We start from the raw sequence: 11,059 nt of genomic DNA, 5'->3' as shown, positions 1-11,059 counted from the left end.
AAAAGAGACCTAACCCTCCCCCAGTTGAAGGCAATATTAAAGGGACATTTCAAAGAGGACAGTTCAACAGACCTGTATCACCGACTAGTCAACATAACACAAGACAGTCGTGAGTCCCCTCAAAACTTCCTCTTTAGAGCAATCGAGTTAAAAGAGAGACTTTTGCTTGCTTCCAGTGATGTCGGATCAGATGAACAGTACAGTCCAGAGCTCATCCAGAAGAAATTCTTGAGGTCAGTGAGTACTGGGTTGTTGAGTGACCACATCAAGTTCCAGCTAAAACCCTGTCTTGATGATCTGAAAGTAACAGATGAAATACTCATTGACAGAATGAATGAAGCAGCTAGTGTTGAATCAGAACGACAATTAAAGCAACGAAAGAACACAAGCAGCAAAGTCACAAAAATAAATGAAATACAGACAGACATGCAGACCAGTCAGCAGAGCCAGTGTGCAGCCGAGGCCAGAGTGGGTGTTCAAGAACAGTCAGCTGAAGTTGTGAAGCCTAAGAATCGTAAGCCACCTGCTGTTGCCAGTTCAAGAGACTCGGACCTCTATGAAACAGTCAGGCAGCTAAGAGAAGAAATGGCTGAATTAAGAAAAAGCATGACACAAGGGCCCACACGCCAAATAAGAATGACTGTTAAGAGAGGATGTAAAGCATGTCAGGAGCAAGGAACAAGTGACCAGTGTGAACACTGTTTTAAGTGTGGACAGTCGGGGCACTTCTCAAGGGGCTGTAGAGAACAAAAGAGGCTAACAGTGAAACCAGGCAACATTAAAGCTACAATACAGACTGTTGCAACATCGAACCCGTCCACTACAAGCCAAGCGGAACCAGATGACAAGGTGCATGAGCTTCTACGCGAGAGAATCAGGCAGCTGGAGGCAGAGTTTGAGGGAAGTGAGGAGACTGGACAGATTGTGGGTGCTACCTATGCTAGTCATCTCTCGTTACATCGCCAAGCCAAGCTGAAAGCTCTCATCGGGAAGAAGTGTATGGTGGATTGCTTGTTCGAGGGAGTAGCAACACAAGCGTTGTGGGACACAGGCTCACAGGTCACAATTATCAACGACAGATGGAGAAAATCCTGCCTCCCACACATCCAGCTACGCAGCCTCAATGAACTCCTGGGTGAAGAGGAGACGCTTGTTGGAAAAGCAGCGAATCAAACAGTCATACCATTTTCTGGCTGGGCCGAAATGAAGTTCAAGCTTGGATCAAGTCAGAGTCCACAACCAGAGCTGCTCGTGCCAGTGCTTGTCTCTAATGAACCAGGAGTAGCAGAGCCACCGATCATCGGCTACAATGTGATCGAGCATCTGGTGATGAATGGAATGAAGCAGCATCCAGAAGTTACACCTGCTGTAGTGAGAGATGCTTTCTCTATTGACTGTAAAAAAGCAAATGTGTTAATAAACATAGTGCAGAACAGTGAGCAGAATGACGAAGAGGGTGTGGTTAAAGTAGGAAGACTAAAGACAGTGATCCCCGCTGGACAGACTAAGGAGGTGAAGTGCAGTGTGAGGACAGGTCCCCTGTCCACAAAGCAGGAAGTTCTTTTTCAGCCAGAGGAGGTGCCAAGGTGGCCAGAGGGCTTGAACATCCTGGAAACCATCATCTGCCTGCAGAAGGGAAACTGGTCGAAGGTAACTATACCTGTCACCAATGAGAGCCACCATGACATCATTCTCACTCCTCGCACAGTGCTGGGACAGTTACAGCAAGTCAAAGCTATTTACCCAGTGGATGTGAGACCAGCCAGCATGACTGAGGGCACAGACAAAACGTCCGATGTGAGTAAAAAGCCAGCAGACACAGCCAGTGCTCCTGAAAAAACACAAAGAAGAAAATAGACAGTTACACAGTTGCACACATGATTCATGGGATCCCCCAGTGTCTGTTGATCACCTGACACCAGAGCAGCAGGAGAAGGTGAGACTGATGCTAAAAGAAGAATGTGCAGCATTTTCAAAAGATGAGAGTGATGTGGGCTGCATTCCATCTCTGCAGTTAAAAATTAGACTGAGTGACACAACTCCAGTGAGACGCACTTACACATCTGTGCCCAAGCCACTCCACAAGGAGGTGAAGCAGTATTTGGAGGACTTACTGAATAGAGGATGGATTCAAAAATCCCGGTCCCCATACTCATCGCCTATAGTCTGCGTGCGCAAGAAGGATGGGAGTTTACGTCTTTGTGTGGATTATCGTGAGCTGAATCAGAAATCCATTCCTGACCGCCACCCCATCCCTCGAGTCCAGGATATGTTGAACAGCTTGACTGGCAGTGCATGGTTTTCAATACTGGACCAGGGCAAGGCCTACCATCAGGGGTTCGTGGAGGAGAGCAGCAGACCACTTACAGCCTTCATAACACCCTGGGGCTTGTACGAGTGGGTTAGGATCCCCTTTGGCCTGTCCTCGGCTCCAGCGGAGTTCCAGCGCAGCATGGAGGAGTGCCTCACAGGTTTGCGCGATGAAACATCTCAGCCATACCTGGATGACAACCTCGTCCACAGTAAGACTTTTGATGATCATCTGTTGGATATGAGAGAGGTGTTGCGTCGCTATCAAGCACATGGAGTCAAATTAACAGCAAAAAAGTGTGATGTGTTTAAAGACAGAGTGAAATTCCTGGGAAAGATTGTGTCCAAAGACGGCTACTGCATGGATCCGGCTGAGATAGCGCCAGTACAAGCACTCAGAGACCGCAAACCTGAAACTGTGGGAGACCTGAGGAAAATGCTGGGCTTCCTATCATATTATCGGCAATATATCCCCAATTTTTCACGCATTGCCAAGCCGTTGTACATGTTGTTATGCACTGAAAACACATCACAGAGCAAAACACAAGGATCCGGTGTAAATAAGAACAAGGGAAAACACAAGAAATCAGATCAGCTACCTTCTGGTCGACGGATCACCTGGACAGAACAACACCAGGAAGTGATCTGTCAGCTGCTAGAACACCTGCTGCATCCACCACTCCTCGGCTATCCAGACTTTGAGAAGCCATTTGTGCTGCATTGTGATGCCTCGCAGGAGGGGCTGGGTGCAGTACTGTACCAGAGACAGCAAGGCAAGCTGGTTGTAGTGGGTTATGGGTCAAGAACACTAACTGCTCCTGAAAAGAATTACCACCTTCATTCGGGCAAGTTGGAGTTCTTAGCGATGAAGTGGGCCATTTGTGAAAGGTTTCGTGACTACCTCTATTATGCACCCTCCTTCATTGTCTATACTGACAATAATCCTTTAACTTATGTTTTAACCACAGCAAAACTGAACGCCACAACACACCGGTGGATTGCTGAGCTGGCAGACTTTAATTTCTCAATTAAATATCGGCCCGGAAAAGTGAATGGAGACGCAGACGGTTTGTCACGCATGCCACTTGACATGGAACAGTACATGCGCACATGCTCACAGGAAACAGAGTCAGAGGTAATAACAGCTGTCACACAGGCACTTCAGCTTGAGTCCTACGAACGTGAGCCCTGGTTGTGTCCAAGCACCATCGCTGCAGCATGTGCTGATGTAGAGCAGGAGCGAGTGACATCCCCAGTAGCTGAAATCTCCACAGAGGCCCTAAAGAAAGCACAAGAAGAGGATTCAGTCATTGGAAAGGTGCGAGAATATGTCGTGACAGGACAGTGGCCTCGTCTGGGAGGAAGAGACCGACGTGATGACATCTCTGTTCTAATCCGGGACAGAAACAAACTGTATGTCAACGAAGATGGTATCCTGTACAGAAAGTCAGTGGCTCGGGCTCAACTGGTGCTGCCAAAGACGTTCCATCAGCTGATCTACCGGGAGCTGCATGAGGAAATGGGACACCTCGGAGTGGAGAGGACACTCAGTTTGATCCGTGACAGATTTTATTGGCCTCATATGCAGAGGGACGTGGACCATTATGTGACCAAGGTGTGTAGCTGTCTGAAGCGGAAGCGACCAAACAAGCCGACCAGAGCGCCGCTGGTTAATGTGGTCACCACATACCCCTTTGAAATGGTGTCGATAGATTATCTGCATCTGGAAAGTTGTAAAGGAGGATATGAGTACATCCTAGTGATCATAGATCATTTCACGCGCTTCGCCCAGGCATATGCATGTACCAACAAGTCAGCAAAAACTGCAGCTGAAAAGATCTTTGGAGACTTTGTGCTCAAGTTTGGATTTCCTGCCAGGTTACACCATGATCAGGGCAAGGAGTTCGAGAACAAGCTCTTTTCCAAGCTGGAAGAATACTGCGGGATTCAAGGCTCACGCACAACACCTTACCACGCAGCTGGAAACGGCCAGGCAGAAAGATTTAATCGAACACTCCTGTCCATGCTTAGAAACCTGACAGCAGAAGCCAAATCAGACTGGAAGAGCTCCTTGGCCAAAGTTGTACATGCATATAACTGTACGCGCAGTGAAGCGACAGGTTACGCCCCATATTACCTCCTCTATGGTAGAAACCCTCGGCTCCCGGTAGACATAATGTTCGGCTTGACACCAAGTGATCAGAGCACGTCTCACAGTGAGTATGCCAATAAATGGAGAAGACGGATGCAGGAAGCATATCGGCTGGCATCAGAGACAGCTCAGAAGGAACAAAAAAGAGCAAAGAAGCAGTATGACCGGAAGACATATGGAGTTGAACTGCAGCCAGGGAGTAGAGTGCTAGTGCGGAACTTCAAGGAGAGAGGAGGACCCGGGAAACTCAGGTCTTATTGGGAGGATGAAGTTCATGTGGTGACTGAGAGAAAGCACAAAGATAGTCCTGTCTACGTAGTACGACCCGAGTCAGGCCCAGGAAGGACCAGAGTTCTGCATAGGAACTTGTTACTTCCCTGTGACTTCCTGCCAGTTGAAAGAGATAAGTGGGAAGAAGAGGAAACAAGGAGGAAGAGGAAGTCACATACAGACAAGAGGAAAGAAAGACAGGTGAAACAGAAGAACAGAGACCCTGACAGTAGCTCAGAGGATGAAAGTGACTGGAGATTCATCACCACTCGACCATCAGAATCATCCAACCAGGTCAGAAGTCAGCTGAGAGTGGAAGCAGAAGAATTCCAGCCACAAGCAGCAGACAGAGAAGTGGAGCAAGGAGGAGAGAATGATGTGAGTCCAGAGGAGGATGAGAACGGCAGGATGGAGCCAGTGGTGGAGAGAGGAGAAACGGCAGGGGCAGAAGGAGACGCGTCATCTGATGGAGCAGAGGAGCTGAACTCTGAGCAGGAGGCGTCATCTGATGAAGCAGACGAGCCTCAGCCACCTCCCACAAGAAAGTATCCTTCGCGAGAAAGAAATCCACCCAAGACACTCACATACAACAGATTAGGTCAACCATCAGTGACACACAGACACAATTGATGCTTACAGTAAAACACACAAGTTCATAATCACAGGTTAAGTTCATTTATTGTGACAATTTAAAAGAGTTCATGATCATAGTTAAAACTGAAGTAAAATGAAAAATTCATGCAATATGGCACAGTGATTTTTGTCATTTAAAAAGTGAAATATCAGAGCTCAGACCACTAACACATAACAGATACTAAAACACATATGTGAGGCATACAGTAGTACATGTGGGTCTGTGTAAGGGGTTATGGGGTAGAAATAGGGCCAAACCTTTCAGTCAAGAGATACATATCCCGCATAAGTGGCGGAGTAGCACTTCAGATGTCACCTGGCCAGTGGTGTCTGTTGCTGACCCATGACATAAAGAGGGAGATGTGTGTCATGTCAAAGACTGTGGCTGTACAGAGCGTATCTCTAAAGACTGACTCCCATAAGATACCGCCATAACTCACCTGTTGAAGACACGAGACTCTGGGAACTCATAATGTCGAGACGACATTTATTTTTGTAGGGGAGAGTGTGGGACCCATAAGTACAGTTGTTTATGAAACATGGGCACCCCCCATCTGCATTTATTATTTATTTTAATTATTATACTCACCATTATTGTATTTTATATTTCACCATTATTTTATTCACAGTAGTTGGTCTGAATGTGGATGAATGTAACTGGAAGAGTGTGTGTGTTAATGTGAGGCAGAGAATAGAGATTAGTGCAGGCACTGTGGGCAGCCAGGGGTCCAGGTAGGGGTCCTCAGGACCAGGAAGGCGTGTATGTGCCATAGTAAACAGAGCGCCGCAGTGAGCGACCACGTAACTTACCGTGTCTGTATTCCTGTGTTATCAGGTGAGCATGTTGGTGAATTATCAAGAACAGTATTACACCTCATATTTCCACAGTGATAAGAGTTACATTACAGAGACCAGCTGAGTAAATGGTGTGTGAATGTGAAAGTAGTATGTGTGAGAAAGTTACGGTTTAAGTTAAGTGTGTACATGTGATATAGTAAACAGAGCGCCGCAGTGAGCGACCACGTAACTTACCGTGTCTGTATTCCTGTGTTATCAGATATTAAAAGAAAGACACAAACTTCATGCACGCCTGGAGTGTACTTTGTCCAAGTGTGCAACACTCATCACGTGATTGATCCATTGATAGTCAGGATGATCAGATTGATCCCAGTCCCTGTTGGAGTCAGTCAGAGCATTTCCATAGAGAGCCACTTTGCATCAGCAGCACCATGCTCCAGTGCTCTGGGAGAGTTTATAGTCCTGAGAGTTGAAGACTGGATGACTGACAGCTGTCCTTCATGACAACACAAGACACAGAAATCCTCCTCATCAAAAACATGACTTTGGTCTCCGTCCTCATCTGGACTCTCCTCTGCTGCTGCTTCTCAGGTAAAGTCCAGAGAATCCAACTCCTCTATCAACATCTGTCCCTCTGAAATGAAGCCCACAAAACCATGACTCTGTTTTATCTTTCTGTCTCTGTGTCCTCAGAGTCCAGAGGTCAGGTCACAGTGACTCAGCCTGGAGCAGTGAGATCTGCTGTAGGAGGCTCAGTCACCATCAACTGTAGAGTCAGTCAGGATGTTTACAGCAACAACCGTTTAGCCTGGTACCAACAGAGAGATGGAGAAAAACCTAAACTCCTCATTAGATACGCTTCCACTCGAGCATCAGGGATTCCAGGTCATTTTACAGGCAGTGGATCAAACTCTGACTTCACTCTGAGCATCAGTGGAGTCCAGGCTGAAGATGCAGCAGTTTACTACTGTCAGAGTTTTCATGTCATCAACAGTCAGTATGTGTTCACACAGTGAAAAAGCGTCGTACAAAAACCTCCCTCAGTCAAAGTGAACAGAAACTGAACTAGCTGCTGCAGCTGGAAGATACTGCAGAGACTGATACAGTTCACTGAGGACACACACACACACACACACACACATACTTCCAGCGAAGAAGCCCAGTCAGACCATTACTGTAACATCACATCTACATCCAGCATAGTTGGCTCAACGGACACCCACACATGCACCTGATTCAGTATTCAGTATAAATGTCCAGACTATGTTAAAGTCTCTGCACGATGGAACCTCATATCTAACGTGTCACAAGTGTTTTCTGTGACAAAATCACTAGGACTGTCAAAAACACAATTGTGTGTGAAACACAAACTGCACATGACACAGATAAAAGTGCTGCAAGATGATTAAACTGAACTTTGGACACAATCAGCTAATCAACAGTTTTAGGAGGAACTTTGGTATCGAATGTCTGAGAGTTTCTGATCAAAATTTGTAGAAAAATTAATCATAGCAACAATTGAAATATAAACTAGAGGAGACTAAAGATGTGGAACTCCGGGAATAAATTTGATCATAGCAGATATTAAGCAAGTGAGAAAAAAAATCATCAGTCAAGCGATTGCGTAATAACACTGAGACAAGAGGAACATGTGCTGTTCATATGTTAATATACAGTACATGAGTTGACAGTATCAGTGGCTGCACTTTAAAATCTTTATATGACACAACATCCATAATTTAAACAGTCTTCAGAATGAGTGCAGACTTAGTGGATATTACTCTATGCAGATGATACTTGACTTTATATTTCTGTATCCCCAAAGGATACAGAGACATATCAAGTTTCAGTCTTTCAAGCAACAGAGAAGTTGACTCGCCCTGCTTTCAAATCAAGGCTACCAATGTATTAATTGAAAAATATTAAAAGTATGAGACAAAAGATATTAAAAAACATTCACATTTGGATCCCACAAATGTTTTGTGTATATAACTCAGTGAAGACATCGATCAAGTGTTGTTTCATGACACTGACAAAACATCACCATCTTATGATGTTATAAAAACCAAAGATAGAATCAAATTTTATTTGATGAACAGATCTTTATTTTCTGGAAATAGTGAAATTACAAACATGAAAGAAAACTGTCAAACACATCAGAGAGAAAGACAGAACATGATGATGAAAGAACAAGAGAGTGTTAGAGAGAACAGAGTAAAACCAGTAGTAGAGTCCCAGTGAGTCAGCTCAGGACTGGGGACACTGGTCTCTCCTCAGTGTCTCTGAGACCAGAGTCTGGGAGCCCTGGGTGGCCTCACAGGTCACAGAGCCCAGCTTCCTCCACTGGTCTGCAGGGAGCCTCAGGGTGCTGCTCCAGCTGTAGAGGCCGTCCTTCCCCAGCACCCCGGGGCTCCTGCTCTCCTCCCAGCTGCTGCTGCTGCTGCCGTCCACCTTCCAGACCAGACTCCAGTCTGAGGGGAAGCCCTTGTTGGCCAGGCACATGAGCGTGGCCTTCCCCTGCTGCTGCAGCTCCTCACTGGAGGGGGGCAGCACCGTCAGGGTGGGACGGGTATCACCTAGGAGACACAGACCATAAACTGTCAATCCAACAGCAGCCACTTGGACACCTTTACTGTGTGAGAGCTGGTTTTGTCCTTTAAGGAGTTTCTGTCAGATGTTTTTCTGCTCCACCAGTCACTCACTCACACATTGTTTCACTTCCCTTCAAGAAGCCTCTCATGTACATCAGCACAGAGACAATCATCATACAGTTTGACCTGAAACATATCAAACTACTCTAGAAATACATGAAGCTCATTTAGGAAACAATCATACATTTTCCGTGAGTTTGGTTTTCAGGTGCAACACAAACATTTATCAAATAATCTGACAACGATCAAATGTTTCTCGAGTGGAAAATACTCCTCATTGAACAAACTCTTAAAATGATTTAAATGAACAATGGAAACAGTGAATCACAGGTTTCAAAAGGATTTCAAAAACTACTACTACTACTACTACTACTACTACGAAACAATATATTAAATATACAATATATTAAAAAACAAATGATGTTTGACCATTTCTACAGTTCAACTTCAATTCAATCATGGCAGGCATGTGACAAGAAAACTTCAGAAAAGAGGCCCTACATTTAACTCCATGATTAAGAAGGAGAAATAAAAACACAAATATGAAAAATATAGTTAATAAAATAAAATATTTTATTTGCTAAAAACTAAAAAAGGGAAGAAATCTTTTTAGTAATTTTGCAGAAACTTACTTCCAACATCCAGTCTGGTTCCTCCACCAAAAGTCCACCACAGTGATACAAAGTCATTGAGCCGTCGTACAAAAACCTCTCACTGTAGAGACACTGACTCTGTCACACTGAACTACTCTAATCTACAAGATTTTATCATGAAACTTTAACATAAATGTTTTGTATCTGTTTCTTTATCGTTTATCCTCTTTATGTTGCAACATTTGTCATCAGATTAAAAAAAAAAAAAAGAATAAATATTTTTGGATCCTAAAACTGAAATTTTTTCACTTTTCAAAAAATCACAAAAAGCCAAGTATGTGCTTCTCTTTGCCATTTTAGGATTTAACAAATTAAATTAAATAAAATTTCATGAAGAAATATTCACTTACTTCCAATATCCAGTCTGGTTCCTCCACCGAACGTGTACCACAGTGATACAAACTCATTGAGTCGTCGTACAAAAACCTCTCACTGTGGAGACACGGCTCTCTGACTCTGAAACAAACAAACTCACCATAATTAGTCTGTTTGTAACGTTTTGGCAGCTGATGTGAGAAATAACAACAACACAGTATAAAAAGGAAAATATGTATCGTCAATTTTTAATATTTGTTCATTTTAAGAAAAATCAACATTTTCAAAAATGTCTTAAGACATGAAAAAGTATTAAAGAAGCTCAAGCAAATAAAACCTAAACATCATTTTAAAAAAGCACTTCCTGATCAATATACTCATCAACTGATTGATCCATTGATAATCAGCATGATCAGATTGATCCCAGTCCCTGTTGGAGTCAGTCAGAGCATTTCCATAGAGAGCCACTTTGCATCAGCAGCACCATGCTCCAGTGCTCTGGGAGAGTTTATAGTCCTGAGAGTTGAAGACTGGATGACTGACAGCTGTCCTTCATGACAACACAAGACACAGAAATCCTCCTCATCAAAAACATGACTTTGGTCTCCGTCCTCATCTGGACTCTCCTCTGCTGCTGCTTCACAGGTAAAGTCCAGAGAATCCAACTCCTCTATCAACATCTGTCCCTCTGAAATGAAGCCCACAAAACCATGACTCTGTTTTATCTTTCTGTCTCTGTGTCCTCAGAGTCCAGAGGTCAGGTCACAGTGACTCAGCCTGGAGCAGTGAGATCTGCTGTAGGAGGCTCAGTCACCATCAGATGTAGTGTCAGTCCTGCTGCGAGCTCTTTCCACTGGTACCAACAGAAAGATGGAGAAAAACCTAAACTCCTCATTTACTACACTTCCAATCGAGCATCAGGGATTCCAGGTCGTTTTACAGGCAGTGGATCAAACACTGACTTCACTCTGAGCATCAGTGGAGTCCAGGCTGAAGATGCAGCAGTTTACTACTGTCAGAGTTATCACTATATCAACAGCAAGTATGTGTTCACACAGTGAAAAAGCGTCGTACAAAAACCTCCCTCAGTCAAAGTGAACAGAAACTGAACCGACTGCTGCAGCTGGAAGATACTGCAGAGACTGATACAGTTCACTGGGGACACACACACACACAGTTCCAGAGAAGAAGCCCAATCATACCATTAACATCACAACTACATCCAGCATAGTTGGCTCAACGGACATCCACACATGCACCCGATTCAGTATTCAGTA

The 11,059-nt window shown here is 44.5% G+C and overlaps 2 pseudogenes across 2 annotated transcripts in view; both read right to left on the bottom strand.

Moving 5' to 3' along the window:
* LOC146978156 (Ig kappa-b4 chain C region pseudogene) overlaps positions 1-11,059 on the bottom strand; it is a 92,912-nt pseudogene that overhangs the window by 72,419 nt on the left and 9,434 nt on the right. The gene's annotated exons all lie outside the window — the stretch shown is intronic.
* Positions 8,246-8,927, bottom strand: LOC146978158 (Ig kappa-b4 chain C region pseudogene; annotated as a pseudogene). Its single transcript, XR_015036999.1, has 2 exons — positions 8,870-8,927; positions 8,246-8,739 (listed from the first exon to the last, which is right to left on the bottom strand). The product of XR_015036999.1 is annotated as an Ig kappa-b4 chain C region pseudogene (transcript).

This window comes from Trachurus japonicus, chromosome 11 (genome assembly GCF_045865225.1).
Source record: "Trachurus japonicus isolate A0001 chromosome 11, Traja_1.0".
NCBI lineage: Eukaryota > Metazoa > Chordata > Actinopteri > Carangiformes > Carangidae > Trachurus > Trachurus japonicus.
Note: the sequence above shows the minus strand (reverse complement) of the source record. Positions and strands in the feature narration are given on the sequence as shown.